General features: G+C 41.1%; 1 protein-coding gene across 16 annotated transcripts in view; it reads left to right on the top strand.

Moving 5' to 3' along the window:
* The window catches only part of cadpsa (Ca2+-dependent activator protein for secretion a), a 159,830-nt gene that overhangs the window by 132,489 nt on the left and 12,751 nt on the right, over nt 1-14,590 (top strand). The window lies entirely within an intron of this gene.

Below are 14,590 nucleotides of genomic sequence, written 5' to 3'. Positions count from 1 at the left end.
GTAGAGTATCCAGAAGAGCAGATGTGGGAACACAGCAGGAGATCATCCGCTGGATTCACCACAAGCGAGTGGTGGTGACATTTATAACACTAGACAGTTGCAAAGATGACAGAAACAAAAAGAAAAGAAATATCAATAGATGGAAAGGCGGAGCCATACACATAGAAGACAGGGTTTGTGATTTTAGGGGCTGGTGTTAATAAGCTGTAAGCAAATACATGTGATTTCTGCAGCAGAATTTGTATGTTACATCCTGACTCTGTCTGCTACTACAACCCTCACCACCTGAATGCTCACCACCTCCTGCACTGTTAATGTGTGAACAGTAACCTCCACAGAAAGTCAGAACCCAATTATCCGTACATCCTAATCTTGTGAAAATGCTCAAATGTGGCAAACTAACTACCTCGCTGAGTCCTTTCCCTGGGGACACACCACACTGCAGTCAGGAAACTGTGTGTACAGTAATCTGAGTTCAAAGACTAAAGGGGATAATCTCTGATCTCAGAGTGAAGACGATCACACAAACATGTTTTGTCCAACTCAGAGTCTTAGCTGAAATGCATCTCTAAGCATCTTGATAAAGATATACATATACCTTAGTCTTTTCTTGTTGGACTGTTTGCCCACAGACAAAGATGTGAGAAGTCTTCTTTCAATTAATTCACTTCTCACTTTGTGTCACTTCACTGTCTCACTTCTCACACTGTTTTATGTTTTCTTTATTTTTTTCAAATTTTATCTTTTAAGCAATTATTTTTGAATAATTCTTGTAACTTTTTATTCCTTTTGCTTCTGTTATATTTTACAGACAGATTTGAGTTTTTTTTTTGGAACATTTCATGTGCACTTACTCTTAGTTTAGAAAATATGCATTCATGTTTTTTAACTGTGTAGCAGATCTCAGTGATGAACTTAAATCAGTAAGTGGAAAACCAGAATCAATTTTAAAAGACTCACAGAATAATTGAAAAATAATGAAAAGTTTAATCACATTTAAAGCAAATCTAATAGAAATAATTAGCTGAAGCTTTCATCATTTGTATTTGAGTGAAGGCTGAAGGGTGGAGGAGCTGGAACAACAGACTGATAGGAACATCATGCAGGTTGTGTAGTGATGTCAGCACGTTATTCTGACTGAGTTTCTCATTGTTGGAGTCTCTGCTGACTTAACAGTTGCATCTCTCGGTTCCTGCCTTTGTGTTGAATTGAGGCCTTGAGGTGGAAAGCGTCTCCTCTTGCTCTGTGCTCGTCCTGACACAGGGTGACAGAGAGGTGTCCGGTGCTGGATGTTTGCTGTTCATAACCCGTTGCCTCCCTGTGTTACCTCCTTTCCTTCACAAAAGCATTTCTGCTGGGATCCATCTCACCCCTGGCTTCTCTTCGTTGTCATTCCATATCACTTCTCCCTGCGGCCGATGAAGGTGTCTCTGGCTGCTCTCTGCAGCTCTGTTGTGCTTTTCTTGTCACTCTACCCTTTTTTGATCTCTTTCTTCTCTTTTTATCTGGTTAAGGCTGGAAACACACAAGATGGTGCATTGTGCTTGACTGCAGCCTTTGAGGCAGAGTTGTTTTTTTTAGATACATACACTTCCTAATGTTGAAACTAGTATAGCTTATTATACTGTATAATAGATTGATACACTGACGTATGTAAGGTATTTCTAGGGCCCCAAAAATCTGGTTTTAGGGGGAAAACAAGGAATTAGTTACTTTAACATGATTTAAAAAAAAATAACATGAAAATGATCAATTCAAAAGCTCATAGCTGGTCATTTAGGGGTAGTGAGGGATTTGATAGCTTCTTTTAGAGTGTTTGAAAAGCCAGACAGCAGCATCTTGTATGATGATGTGTACTTTAGTCATCTGACCATCAAAAGATGAAAAGACAACAGACAAAAAAAGGTAAAAAGTAAACGATAGCTTTTAAGCCTCTGTTTTAACACAGTCCAATAAAGTACCAAAACCAGCGGCAAACTGTGCCCGATGCTCACTACATCCCATTCCAGAATATGAATATCGCTTTTAAAGGTTGGAATATGGAAGGAAGGAATGTGCCAAGTCAACCTGGAAAAATACAGGTGTGTAGTCCTGGAGATGACAGCAGGTCTCCAAGAGCATCACCTGTGATTATTTCTTTACTTTTCATGCCCTTGGCCAAAGGCCATCGTGGCGACGTCAAGTCCAAAGATTGATTGATTGACAGACTGAAAAATGAAGCATTTTTACTGCTGCTGTGTAATGTTCACATTGGAACTGTATGTGTTGCCCCTTCCTGATCACTGATATTATAATGATCATTTTTGTATATACAATGAAAATATCTTAACCAAATCATCAACGCTGAATTGAAAACAATCACACCTGACTGAGACATCATGTGCCGACATCATTGGTTAGTGGACATATTAGATTTTCACTTGTAACCAACGCATTTTCACTGTATTTCATTTTATTTTCTAATGATTCATTATGGCACAGAATGAGAATACACTGCAGTAAACATCAGATCAGTAGTGATCAGTTAAAAGCAGATGTTATTGAACCCTCACTTAGAGTGTTACAGGCCGAGTGTTACAGGCCACCAAAGCAGAGACCCTTGTTTGTCTGTGTGTGTGTGTGTGTGTGTGTGTCGTCATCTTGAAATAAGGTCAGGGTGGACTCCTCTTAATCTTTGCTTTGTTTGGCAGCCCCTCCCTTTCCTTGGTGGACTGCTGACTTCATTTACTATATCTGTTTCCCTGGTGAGGATTACAACTTGTGTCCCATGCACTCTCACAATGAGCCGGCTCGTTACACAGAACTATTGTCTCATGGCTCGTAGGTTTAAAATAGCATTCTTCATGCTTTTTTTAAGTTTGTAGTTTTGAAATCAGGTTACTGCCTCCTTCTTGTCACTGCACTTTGTCTACTATTTAATTTTTAGAAATCCAGAAAACAAAAACCTTCACCTGTTTCCAGTATAAACCAGATCATTTTAGGAAGGTTCAAGAATACAATAAAAAAGGAAAAAAATGTGTTAACAGGAAAATAAACAGCAACAAAGACAACAAGTGCTTTGAAAACAATTTTCACCCAGCTTAAAGTAATCCATTTTTCATTTTTCAATACTAAAAAGACATTTTATGACATTTTGGTGACCTACCAGGACACATTTTTATGCTGGTTGACAAGATTAAAGTATTTAAATCTTTCATTGGGCCATAATGTAGAATGAAAGGCCACCATTAAGTATCCTGGTGCCATAAAAGTTGACTCTAAAGAGATTACAGTTCAAATCACATCATCACATCAAGAGCTTTGATCTTGCTTTGTTTCACACATCTCTGCCAAGTCTGAAGATACACACACATGCAGTGTTTGGAAGGAGAGGATTGGAACACAGGCTACACAGAGACACTTTTCATGTGTTTAATTTGTAATTTAGGTTTCCTAAACCTGGTTGGTTGTGATTTCAACCACAGACAATAAGCCTGAGGTTATGTTTCATTTTAATTGGGGTTAAGGCATGCATTTATCTCAAGACGTCTACTAATATCAGCCATAGTAAGAAGATTATTTCACTGCGGCCTGTTAATTTCTAAATATGTGTCAACACTCACAATTTGATGTCTAGAGTGACAGCAGTCAGGCCCATATGTGGCCTAATGCTGATAATGTTAAACAAACAACAGCATGTCAGGAAATGAATCATAATCTGTGAAATATTAACTAAAACTAATACCCATGTTCTGACATAGATTCATGGGCAGGGGGGGCTTTAATTGATATTTGACCCACTTCTCTGACCAATCGGGGGACAAAGCTTTGCACTTGTTATTTTGCACCTTCATAAGAATAGAATGCGCTACTTTTCAGTGTTTAAATCAGATTTGCTTTATGCCATTTTACTTACCACAATCCTGACTTGCAATCCAATCATGGAATCGTTTTAATATTGTATTTTCCAGTGTTTTAAGAATTGCTGTGTAGGAGGTGTCTGTAGCATCGTGATTAAACTTGCGTGGAAATCCCCTGCAGAGAGGCGGCTCCTGTTAAGTGACTTTTATATCTTTGAGCGGCCTTTGTTCAAACCTGGTATTAACATCCATCCTGGGGTATCTGATCTCAAGTGGACAACTCTAATTATGACAGTTCACACCTGGAATTAAAATATGTACTTAATGTGAGACAATGACTCATTTGAAAAGAAAAAAATCTACATGTGATGGAAAGAGTTAGTTTTGTGGTTGTGGCCACAAATAATTCAATGAATGTGAAGCAGTGAGAAGAGTGAAAATAGTCATTGTGAAACAGTAGCAGGTCAGAGGACATCAGCTAAGTAGCAGTCCTTTATATGTGGCCTAGGACAAGTTCACACTAAGTGTTCACGTCTATCCCAGACCACCTCCCAATCTGGTCTGAGTGATCGGATCTCAAATACATCCTCAATGCATTTTTGGTGCTTAGAGCTGTACACTTGCAGTCACAGGATGAATATACCGCTCTGCACGGATTATTAGATCCTTTCCATATTTAACAGATGCAACTGAAGTTTTCACACAAAAATCTACACTCTGGTTTGAGCTTTTGACCAAGGATTTGAATCAGTGTTAAACAGGGAACTAACTCTTTATCCTTACAAGGCTACTGGAGGGCCATGCAAGTTAGTCTATCCAGTCTACAGTGTGTCCTTGGGGTAGCCCATCTTATTGACAGTACAGTGTAAGTGTGGGTTACCAGGGCTATTAGTTGAAGCCTCGCTGTTTAGCTATGGGAGAGCAAATCAGAAACAGCTTTTTCTCCAATCATGAAAACAGTAGTTTGCTTACTGCCCCAAGTGAAGTAGCTCAGATATTTGTATGCCTTGTTCCCAAATGAGGGTAATGTGGAACACAAGATAAACAGATGCTGTGGGAACCATGCCTGAAGGTAATGCTGTGGAATTATTGTCTTTTTGGTTTCCATGGTGTCTGAGTTCACCCTTAGAAAAAGGAGAAGCTCATGGAAAGAAACTCTGCCAATTAATGGTTTGGAGACGTTATCATTTTAAAACTTTCTCTGTGCGGCAAACATCAGCTATGTTTCTAGGCAAAAGCAGTAAGGATGGAAAGAGCTGGTAATGCAGATTGCTGGAATCTGACCAGACCTTCTCATTTTGGTTGGGCCTTCATGGTCTAAACTGTCCACGAAGGAGCCAGTCTCTGCATGGGCCATCCTCTGAAGGATACAGCCCCTGAATTGAGATACAACTTATGTTAGCCTTAAACTGCTTTCAGACATACACTGAACTCCGGAGATTGTCTGCAGTTTCCAGTTTCTCAGGAGGAGGTGCATGTGTGAAACGCAAATGTCCGATTGAGAGCCTCCGGATTATCTACTGACTTTCTCTGCATGGCCCCTGGTATAAAGTCAGCAGAAAGTCCACAGAATCCAAACAGCCATTCTTCATGCTTTATATATGCATGCTTTACATGCTTTTGTCAGATGGGTTAGGGTTGTGTTTATTACATTTCACAGCATTCTTACACAATTCAAATGTACTGAAAATTACCTCAAAGTTTTCCTGTAGTTGACATTTTGTTAAGGACGTGACGTGTGTGTGTGTGTGTGTGTGTATATATGTGTGTGTGTGTGTGTGTGTGTGTGTGTGTGCGTGTGTGTGTGTGTGTGTATAGGGAGAAATTAATTTGGTTCCCCCCCTACACCCTTCCTCCCTCCCCTCTCTGGTTCAGTTTTTGAAAGAGTGGCTGAAGAGGCCTGGATTAAAACAGATGTGCTTAAATGATACTGGAGGGGGACTTAGCACGGCACAGCCTGAGGATCATTGATTAAAAAAAGCCATGTCTTTAGCCTGAGACAAATCCAGTCCTATACTGATACACCACAAAGAGAGCAGGATAGAAGAGTAAGACAGAGATGGTGCTGTAGAACAACTAAATCTTACCCCCAATACCCTCTCCCCTTGCACACACACACACACACACACACACACACAAACACACCCTACCCCCCAGGACTAGTCGCTGGAGATACTGGGATTACGCAGGTCAATTATACACTTAATCTGCCTTTGCCCAGAGGGGATTAGGAGCGCGGCTCATTGATTGATTTGAAGTATTTCCTTTGACCTTGGGTAGTTATCAGATTCACAAGCGTGGCAAAATTGCACTTCTGTGTGACGAAAGTTAAAGCGCTTTTTAATCGCTGCTGCTGCTTCTCCCGTCTCACTCTGCTTACCAACTGCTGGATGACTGTGAGCAGAGCAGAGTAAGGGCAGGGGTCAGATTGAGCTGCTGATTGGGGGATTTGAGATTGTTGTCGTTGCTGTACTTTGGTCATGGTGGCTGTGTGTGTGTGTGTGTGTGCGGTGGGGGGGCCTAGTGGTACAGAGAATGCCAGCAGACTAGTGGCTGATGGAGTTGCCGTCATACCACTTGGCTGTCCATGGGGAGACTTCACCACTTTGCCGGTTCCGGTCACGAACTGCTGGCCTCACAGCCACGGCAAGTGAACAATTTAATCAACACTGATCTCAGTCAACACGCAAACTTAACTCCCACAGCTTGTCAGACATCTTATACTGCTCGATACACTTATATATGAATACTGAATAAGAAAGAGGGTTTTTTTTTGTGTATTGTGGAAAATGTGAAAAGTATTCAAATAAATTGAAGATAACTTAAAATACTAATGCACAACTTCATGAATAGAAGGTATTAAAATTATGACAATAGAAAGTTTGAAAAGATCGAATCATCTATTTTGAGCAAAACAGTCTGAGAGACACTGTAACATCAGTATGAGTAAATATGTGTGTATGTATTGAACTAATAAGTAGAGTGGCAGCTACCCAATATAATATTAATATTGACGATAAATTGACTCTTCATTAATGAGACAAATAACAAAAACATTCACAACTTTTGTTTGTTTCTTCATATTTGCATTTGTACAATGACATAAAACATCAAAATATCATCATGTGATCGAGATCCAGGTTCTGAAAATGTTACTATGCCATACTGATTTACATGATTCAAACAAAAAGGTTCTGTGACACATGAAGTTGGAAGACAACAAAATTTAGATAATGTTTAATATTTAAACATTAATACACTTATGCATAGCTTTGCTCATTTTAAATAGAACTGGGAGGGCAATAAGAGTGCATACCACTGCCAAAAATCCCCTCATGAAACTACTTTTAAATTCATTTGATTGGGTTTTTGGATCTGCACCAAATCAGTCCAATTTTGAAAAACACAATGTTAAAGAAGGTAAAAAAAATCCTGACTCTGCGCCCTGATTCAGTCATGCCCCACAAAAAACATTCACAGAAATCGGAGCAGTTTTTATGTAATCCTGCTCACAAACAAACAAATACATGCAGATGAAAACCTAACCTCATTGGTGAAGGTGATAATAATTTTGTGATTTAAATTTTCAGGAATATTCGTGTTTTAGTGAAATTGATGAAACGCAACAGCTTTGGTAAACCAATTAGCTCTGAACAGCAGCAGTGGAATTTGATCAGAGTTGACGTATCTTGATTCTGTTGATCATTATATGAGAAGATGAATGTTTACATCAGGGTTTCAGTCTTATTTCCAGAATCATTGCTCGCCTATTGCATGTGATTATTTTCTCACATTTTATTTATTTTGTTTATTTCTAATAAGGAAATCCACAGTATTTTTCTTTACAGGATTGGTTATTTTAAATCTATCTCCTGTTTGCGATAGAATATAATTAAATGTCCCTTTTCATCCACAACAATATGACCACAATACTACATCAACAATCTTTGTTGTTTTTCATGCCAATAATCTCTTTATGGTTGAAGTAGAATATGTGTAAAAGGATTACATAACCAATAAGACGGAAAAGATAGTCATGGGTCACAATAATAAAAAAAGGCCAGCCAAGCAGGATAGGGTAGATTGACTGTGTGTGACTGTTCAAAACATGCTCTGAAAAGGTTTCACTTCCGTTTAATGATGTCTGTAAGCAGCTTAGAGTCTTTAATAATTACTGAGAGAGAGCATTTTGTTTCCCTGCTCCGTTTCTCTGGGTCTAAATCCTCTATGAGCATTCCCAGTGCCTTGTTGCCGGGAGGAAGCAGCTAAGGACACTAAAGCCACCATCACGGCAAGAGGAGGGAAATACAAGTTTAATGGAGACTTCTCCTTTGTCAGGTCCCGCTGGTTTATTGATGAGGGCCGGCAGGGTGAATTGATTGAGGACACACATGTCATCTCTCGGGTCTCTATCACCCTTTTATAGCCCCCTTCCATCTCTGTTTCCCTCCTCCTTGTTAAAAAGGGAGGTTCGGTGGCATTTGTTTGATTAACTTGTCTGACAAAAGTGACAGCTGCTCACGGGCGTATGTGGATGAGTGGCCCAGTGCCGCTCCCTCTTTGTACATCTGTCAGAGCCGGAGCAGGGCGAGCGGGGTGAAAAGAGACAAATTGGACCCAAAAAGAAGGCCATTCACCTTCTCCAGACCCCCCTCTGACACTCCACCCCTCTATCCCATTCAGGTGCTCGGCGGGACCCTCAAGTGCTTGCTGGCTTATTCCATTTTCACTCCCCCTATAGAGTTCCCCAAGCCCACAAGTGTTTTAGCCCTCTTTTTCCTTCCCTCAGTCCACCCCTAAGCGGCTCTTTGTAAGTAGAATGGCTCACTTTTCTCAGGGCCTGAAGCTGGCGGCTTTTTCTCTTTTTTTGTTGTCCACCACAGAGCCTTTCTGTCGCTCATTGTATGTTTACTCAATGACTGGTCCCTGACCGTAATTCCAACTGTTTAGTCCCGCACAACATGAGCCCCCAACCCCCTGCCCCCGCCGCCCCAAATATACACCCATCCCTTCTCCAAACCACTGTGTTTTTTTAAAATTGCTCCTTATTTAGTCTCTCATGTTCATTGAACTGACACTTACTGGTAGAAGGACATGGCTGTTTTGTAAGAGACCTAGATTGGTGTCTTGAAAAGAAATCCAGACCTGAGATAAACATTTACCTTTCTCCTGTGATACTACGCTTGGGGTTGACTGCCATCCCGCTCCTAAGCACTGCTTCCTTAACCAGCTGTCTGGCTGAAATGCCCACTGAGCCTGTTTTGTTGCCATCCCAGCTGTGCTCAGACTGCGGTCAATGGTCAGCTGCAGTTCGCCTTTTGTGTCACCAACAGAACGTAAACAGTTTGAGAGCTGTGATCCTGTTGAGCCCCAAACTTTACTTTCAGAGCCCCTACGCTCCTTCCTCCTCCTCTAACATAATCACTTCCTTCAAAGAAAACACAGGAACAGAGCGAGATCCATAAAATAAGAAAATGGAAAGAGAGAGGGCTTGAACATAATACACACATGCCCATGTGGGGGAGTATGTCATTTTGACTACTTTTTACTCCATTTACCATTGTCTGAAACCTCACCTTCAAATGGCAGAATCTAGGGGGGGAATTTTTGTAATTTTGTGATGGAGACAGTGACCCCTTTCAGACCTGATATTGACATCAGTTAAGAGTTCCGATCGCGTGGTCAGCTCTAAGTACACGTCTTAACGTCCCTAAATGCGACATGAGATCTGATCACTCAGACCACGTTTGGAGGTGGTCTGGAAAGTATGTGGCCACTTTATTAATGCCGTGCAAACTATATGGCCTGCTGGGAACAGGTCCAGTTTATGTGATTGGCCAGCTGAGTAGAGGAGTTATAATGAGCGGTCGTTTGGAACACTGAACACCTTACCTTAAGATGTGGTTGAATGATCTGTTTTACGATATAGTCCATTTGAAGCAAACTGAAGCAAACTGAGGCCCTAAACCCCACCATAATAAACTTAGATAAACTGCAGTCGCCACACGCATTATGTTTTTGGGCTGCGCATCTGTCAGGAACATCTCAAGCAAACATTCACACATGGTGAAAGGTCAAGGTTACTTTGACCTCACAGAACACATTGTTGACCAGAAGTGAAATATGACAACTTTTTTAACAAATACATAGACTCAAAAGGTCAAATGTCAACTACACTTTGACATCATATTGTCCTGCAGAGACAAAACAAAATTTTAGAGATAATAGTGAGTATGAAACTGGACAGAAGGGGATAGTGAGGGGGATGTCAAGCAACAAAGGCCCCAATACACAATCAAAACTTTGATGTTGTAATGTGGGATGCATGATCATTACCCCTCCCTGCCAGGGAACATCAACACAAGATCATCATTTTAAAATCAATCTAAAACCATGCACAATGTTAAATACACAATTTAATTTGTTTGTTTCTTTACCCTCTTGGTTCAGAGGAAAAAAGAGGAAAACAAATCTATATTCTCTATATTTTATGCATGCTAACTACTTACATAATGAATACCAACAAAATATCCAAAAGTCTTGTTATTGTGTCAAATGAGAGGTGAGGAGAGAATACCAAATTCATTGTTATAACTGATGACATTGATAAGAAAATGGGGGTGTGAGTTACTATGATAATTGAGTGCCCTTATCAATGGGCCTCCGCTGAGCTGGTGAGCAGGACTAGAATAGGCCAGCAGTGGACTCATTCATCAAAAGCTGAGCAGGTAGGATTAGACAAACCCTTTGTCAAAACTCCTAACTGCATAATGCCTTGTTCCCCCCACCCCCTCCAAAAATACCAACCCCATCCTTATTTGTTTCTTTGTTAACCAGTGTAAGCATGTGTGTTTGAAAGGAAAAGTAGTGTAGCTTTATGGCACTCAGCAGCCGTCCTTCTTCACAAGGAAGCCTGTCACTTGGCATTAGTGTTACCGCACCAGCAATCATCATTCCATGCCTCCTGTTAATTGTAGACACAGCTGGGTCTCAGCAGGACATGCTCTCTCTCTCTCTCTCTCTCTCTCTCTCTCTCTCTCTCTCTCTCTCTCTCTCTCACACACACACACACACACAGAGTACCTTAGCTACTTTAGAGGAGAGTCACCAGTACTGCCCCACGAGTGTGAGGAACACCTCTCTGCATCCATTCTTTCAGTCACTGGAGGAGCAGCTGAGCAGCAGTTATCCAGACCGAAGCTGTTCAAAGGTCCAGTGTGTAAGATTTAGGTGACAGGGATCTATTGGCAGAAATGTAATGTAGAATAATCCTCATGATGTTTTCACTAGTTCATTTCATCTAAATTGTATGAATTGTAGTTTTCTTTACCCAAGAAAAGGCCCTTTATATTTAAATACTTTATATTTACATCTAGGGGACCCTCTCTACAGAGGCCGCCATGTTTTTTACATTAGTCCAGACTGGACAAACTAAACACCTTTTAAGTTTTTACTCAACTGAAGGCTACCACAGTTTCTTTTTCATGTTTGGAAGGAGAGGGTGAGGTGAAGGGTGTTCAGCTGCAACATGCAATTTCAACACTAAATATCACAAAATTCTACACACTGTACCTTTAACTGACAGGTGTTGTCTTTAACTTAGGTGTGTGGGGATTTTATCAGATGATTGTCCTGCTTCTGAAATCAGCTTAATGTGGAATATATCAGTCACTGTTTCTTATCCATTGTTTGACAACAGGAAGAGAAAAAATATGAATTCTGCTGTATTAAAATCTCTACATGAGAATAGAGTTGTTAACAACCAATTTCAACTTAGATGTGTACATAGACCACACTCAGTCCAGCCAAACACCAGGAGGGGTTTTCATTATTTTTTGTTTCCATTGATGCATCCTGTCATTCACCAATGGGCTGCAAAGTGATACAAACTAATTTCTCCTTTCTTGCTCTTAATCTTGGCAGGTCTAACAAGTGTTAGAGCAGGTGGAGGTATTAATAATGGAATCAGGCTCATAAACTCAAGTGCATTATTTTCTTTCTGAACCTGTACGAGCCCAAGATAAAATTAACAGAGTCCAACCCAAACCCAATAGGCCTTCTGTTTTTTGTGTCTGAGCCCGACCTCAGCCCGATACAGATATATGCAGTGTAAAAGTCAAGTACATTTTCTAACCCCACATAGCAAAATAGTTTTAATTCAAACCAGTAAGAGTCAAAACTCTCACCAAAATGTTTAATGAAAGTTAGTTCTGATTCAGCTCTGGATTTGCACACACACACACACACACACACACACACACACACACAGAAAAAGAGAGAGAGAGAGAGAGAGAGAGAGAGAGAGAGCAGTGGAGGCAGTAAGAGGCAGAGTCCCAGGTTGCTTGTAATCCCTGTGTACCCCCTGTGGTGAGGCCCCTCCTCAGCTCCAACATTCCTGGCTCTCAACAGCACAAAAGCTCCTGAGCGGCCCCATAAAGGAGGGGCCTCTGACCTAACAAATCGGTTGGCTTGCTAGGCTTTGTGTGTGTGTTTGTGTGTGTGTGTGTGTGTGTGCGTGCGTCTCATTAGCCCCGTTCACTTGCATGCACTTTTATGACGTCTTTATCCAATCTTTGATTAAGAGCATTATATTTTAAATTCAAAGTTTGCAGAATTATCCAGAAGTTTATTAAAACTAGATATTTTACTCACCTTAAATGTATGTATCAAATCTACAAAGCAAATGTGATCTACTCGCTGGCCAAAATGTTTGTATTATGTATTTATGTTTGTATGGTATATCGTGACTCCCACTTGAATTGCTGTCAATCTGAGTGTTAACTCACTCAACTCCTGTGTTCGCTCTCAGAGTTTCATGAAACTACTTGAGGGAGCTAGTTTTTGACCTCTGCCCATCTGCACTCAGGGGTGGTCAGCCTTCTTTTAATTGAATATGTCCTGTCCCATTTTAATTGACTGATTTATTTAAATAAAAAAGCAGTTGATAACTGGACTAATTTGATTTTGCAGTTTTAACGACAACTTGACAGCAAACTCACCACAGATAGATATACAAAAGGAAATAAATAGCGTGACCTGAAGCTTTTTACCATATAGAAAGCAGAAAGTCATGGCCACCAAGTGAATCAGTTCCAAGTGCTGAATTGTGCTGACCAGGAGAGTCATTTGAATGAAGCATTGATGTGAACATTTCCAAATAGCTCCAGTGAACAGATTGTGACCCGTGCCATACATTTAATTATATATGTAGGTATATGGAACAAATTCAATTAATAAAAGTTTTTCTTTATATATGTATTAAACAATAATAAATATACTTTTTTCCAAATCTAATGTGCTGATAGAGAATCATTGCATTTCTAGTGAAACTTGAAGCCACCCTCAAATCTGAAAAGGCCAGTTCCTTTTCATAACACTGGAGCAAATTTATGCAAAAGGGTCATGAAAGAGGTGAGTAGGTGGATGGGGAGGGGAAATATGAGAGGTGTGCCATTTTTTGCATCAAATCCTGCTGGTGGCAACCCCGCCAAGCGCCATGCGAAGACTTGGGTGTGAATGCTGGCTTCAAGGCGAGGTTTGTGTGTGTGTGTGTGTGTGTGTGTGTGTGTGTGTGTGTGTGTGTGTGTGTGTGTGTGTGTGTGTGTGTGTGTATGTGTGTGAGTGACAGTGGGTAGGGGGGTTTTGGTGGGATGGGTGGGTTGGTGTCAGATGGGGGCAGGAGGTCGCTCCTTCTCCCAGCTCTCACTCGAAGGGGGATGAACCGGCAGATGTATATGTATGTATGTGGGAAGCGTGTGCGTGGGGTAGTGTGGGACGTGCATGTCGCCTGTGTATAGGTAGACGTTCATCAGCATGTCATAAGGTGACAAAACACACACAAATGCACACACAAAGATAACCCGGTTGAAGAAACAGAGGCACTTCCTTCAGATGGAACTCGTTAGAGTGTCACAGATTTGATCCCTGTCGGGTTATGGCATTATGTATTCAGAGCCATATTACGCTTGTTTTGGCTGTCAGCAAGTGCTAGCCCCCTGCTGATCCCCATGCAGCCTAAAAAAAGGGAGCTTGGGTGTACTCGTCTGTTCTGATAATTTTCTTTTGTTGGGTCCAGCCAAGAGGAACAAAGCAAGAGGGGCCATCACTGTTCATTTGACAAGCTTAGCAAGTGTCAGCGTGGCTTTTAACTTTATCAACGTACAGATGCTACAATGTCTTAATCCTGCCCTGAAGGACTGTCCCCTCCTCACAAGTGAAACTGTGGCCTATACTTGTGGCTGTTTCGAAGTGGAGTCAGTTTGAAGAGTGTGTCAGAGAAGGTGAAAAGATCGCTCCAGAAATGTGTAAAGAGTACCATTTGGAGGGTAAGAGGCAAAGACTCAGGGCTAAAGAAGCAACCATCCTTCCTGTTAGGAATGAGAGCAGATCAGGATACGAAACGCCCCCCCCCCCCTCTCCCCTACTTCCCCCTCCCCACTATCCCTCTCTCTTCTCTCCCCTCTTTTCCACCCATCTCTCCTCTCCTTCCCCCGTTTTCTTTGCTCACCCCAACCGGTCGAGGCAGAAGACCGCCCACATTGAGCCTGGTTCTAGAGGTTTCTCCCTGTTAATGAGGGAGTTTTTCCTCCACAGTCGCCAAAGTGCTGCTCATTGTGGGAACTGATGGGTTTCTCTATATTTTGATTTTAAGGTCCTGACCTTCCATGTAAAGTGCCTTGAGATAATGTTTATTATGATTTGGCACTATACAAATAAAATAAAATTGAATTGAATTAAAACATGGCAAAATG

The sequence above is a fragment of the Paralichthys olivaceus genome, chromosome 2 (genome assembly GCF_024713975.1).
Source record: "Paralichthys olivaceus isolate ysfri-2021 chromosome 2, ASM2471397v2, whole genome shotgun sequence".
Lineage (NCBI taxonomy): Eukaryota > Metazoa > Chordata > Actinopteri > Pleuronectiformes > Paralichthyidae > Paralichthys > Paralichthys olivaceus.
This window is presented reverse-complemented; position numbering and strand designations above follow the sequence as displayed.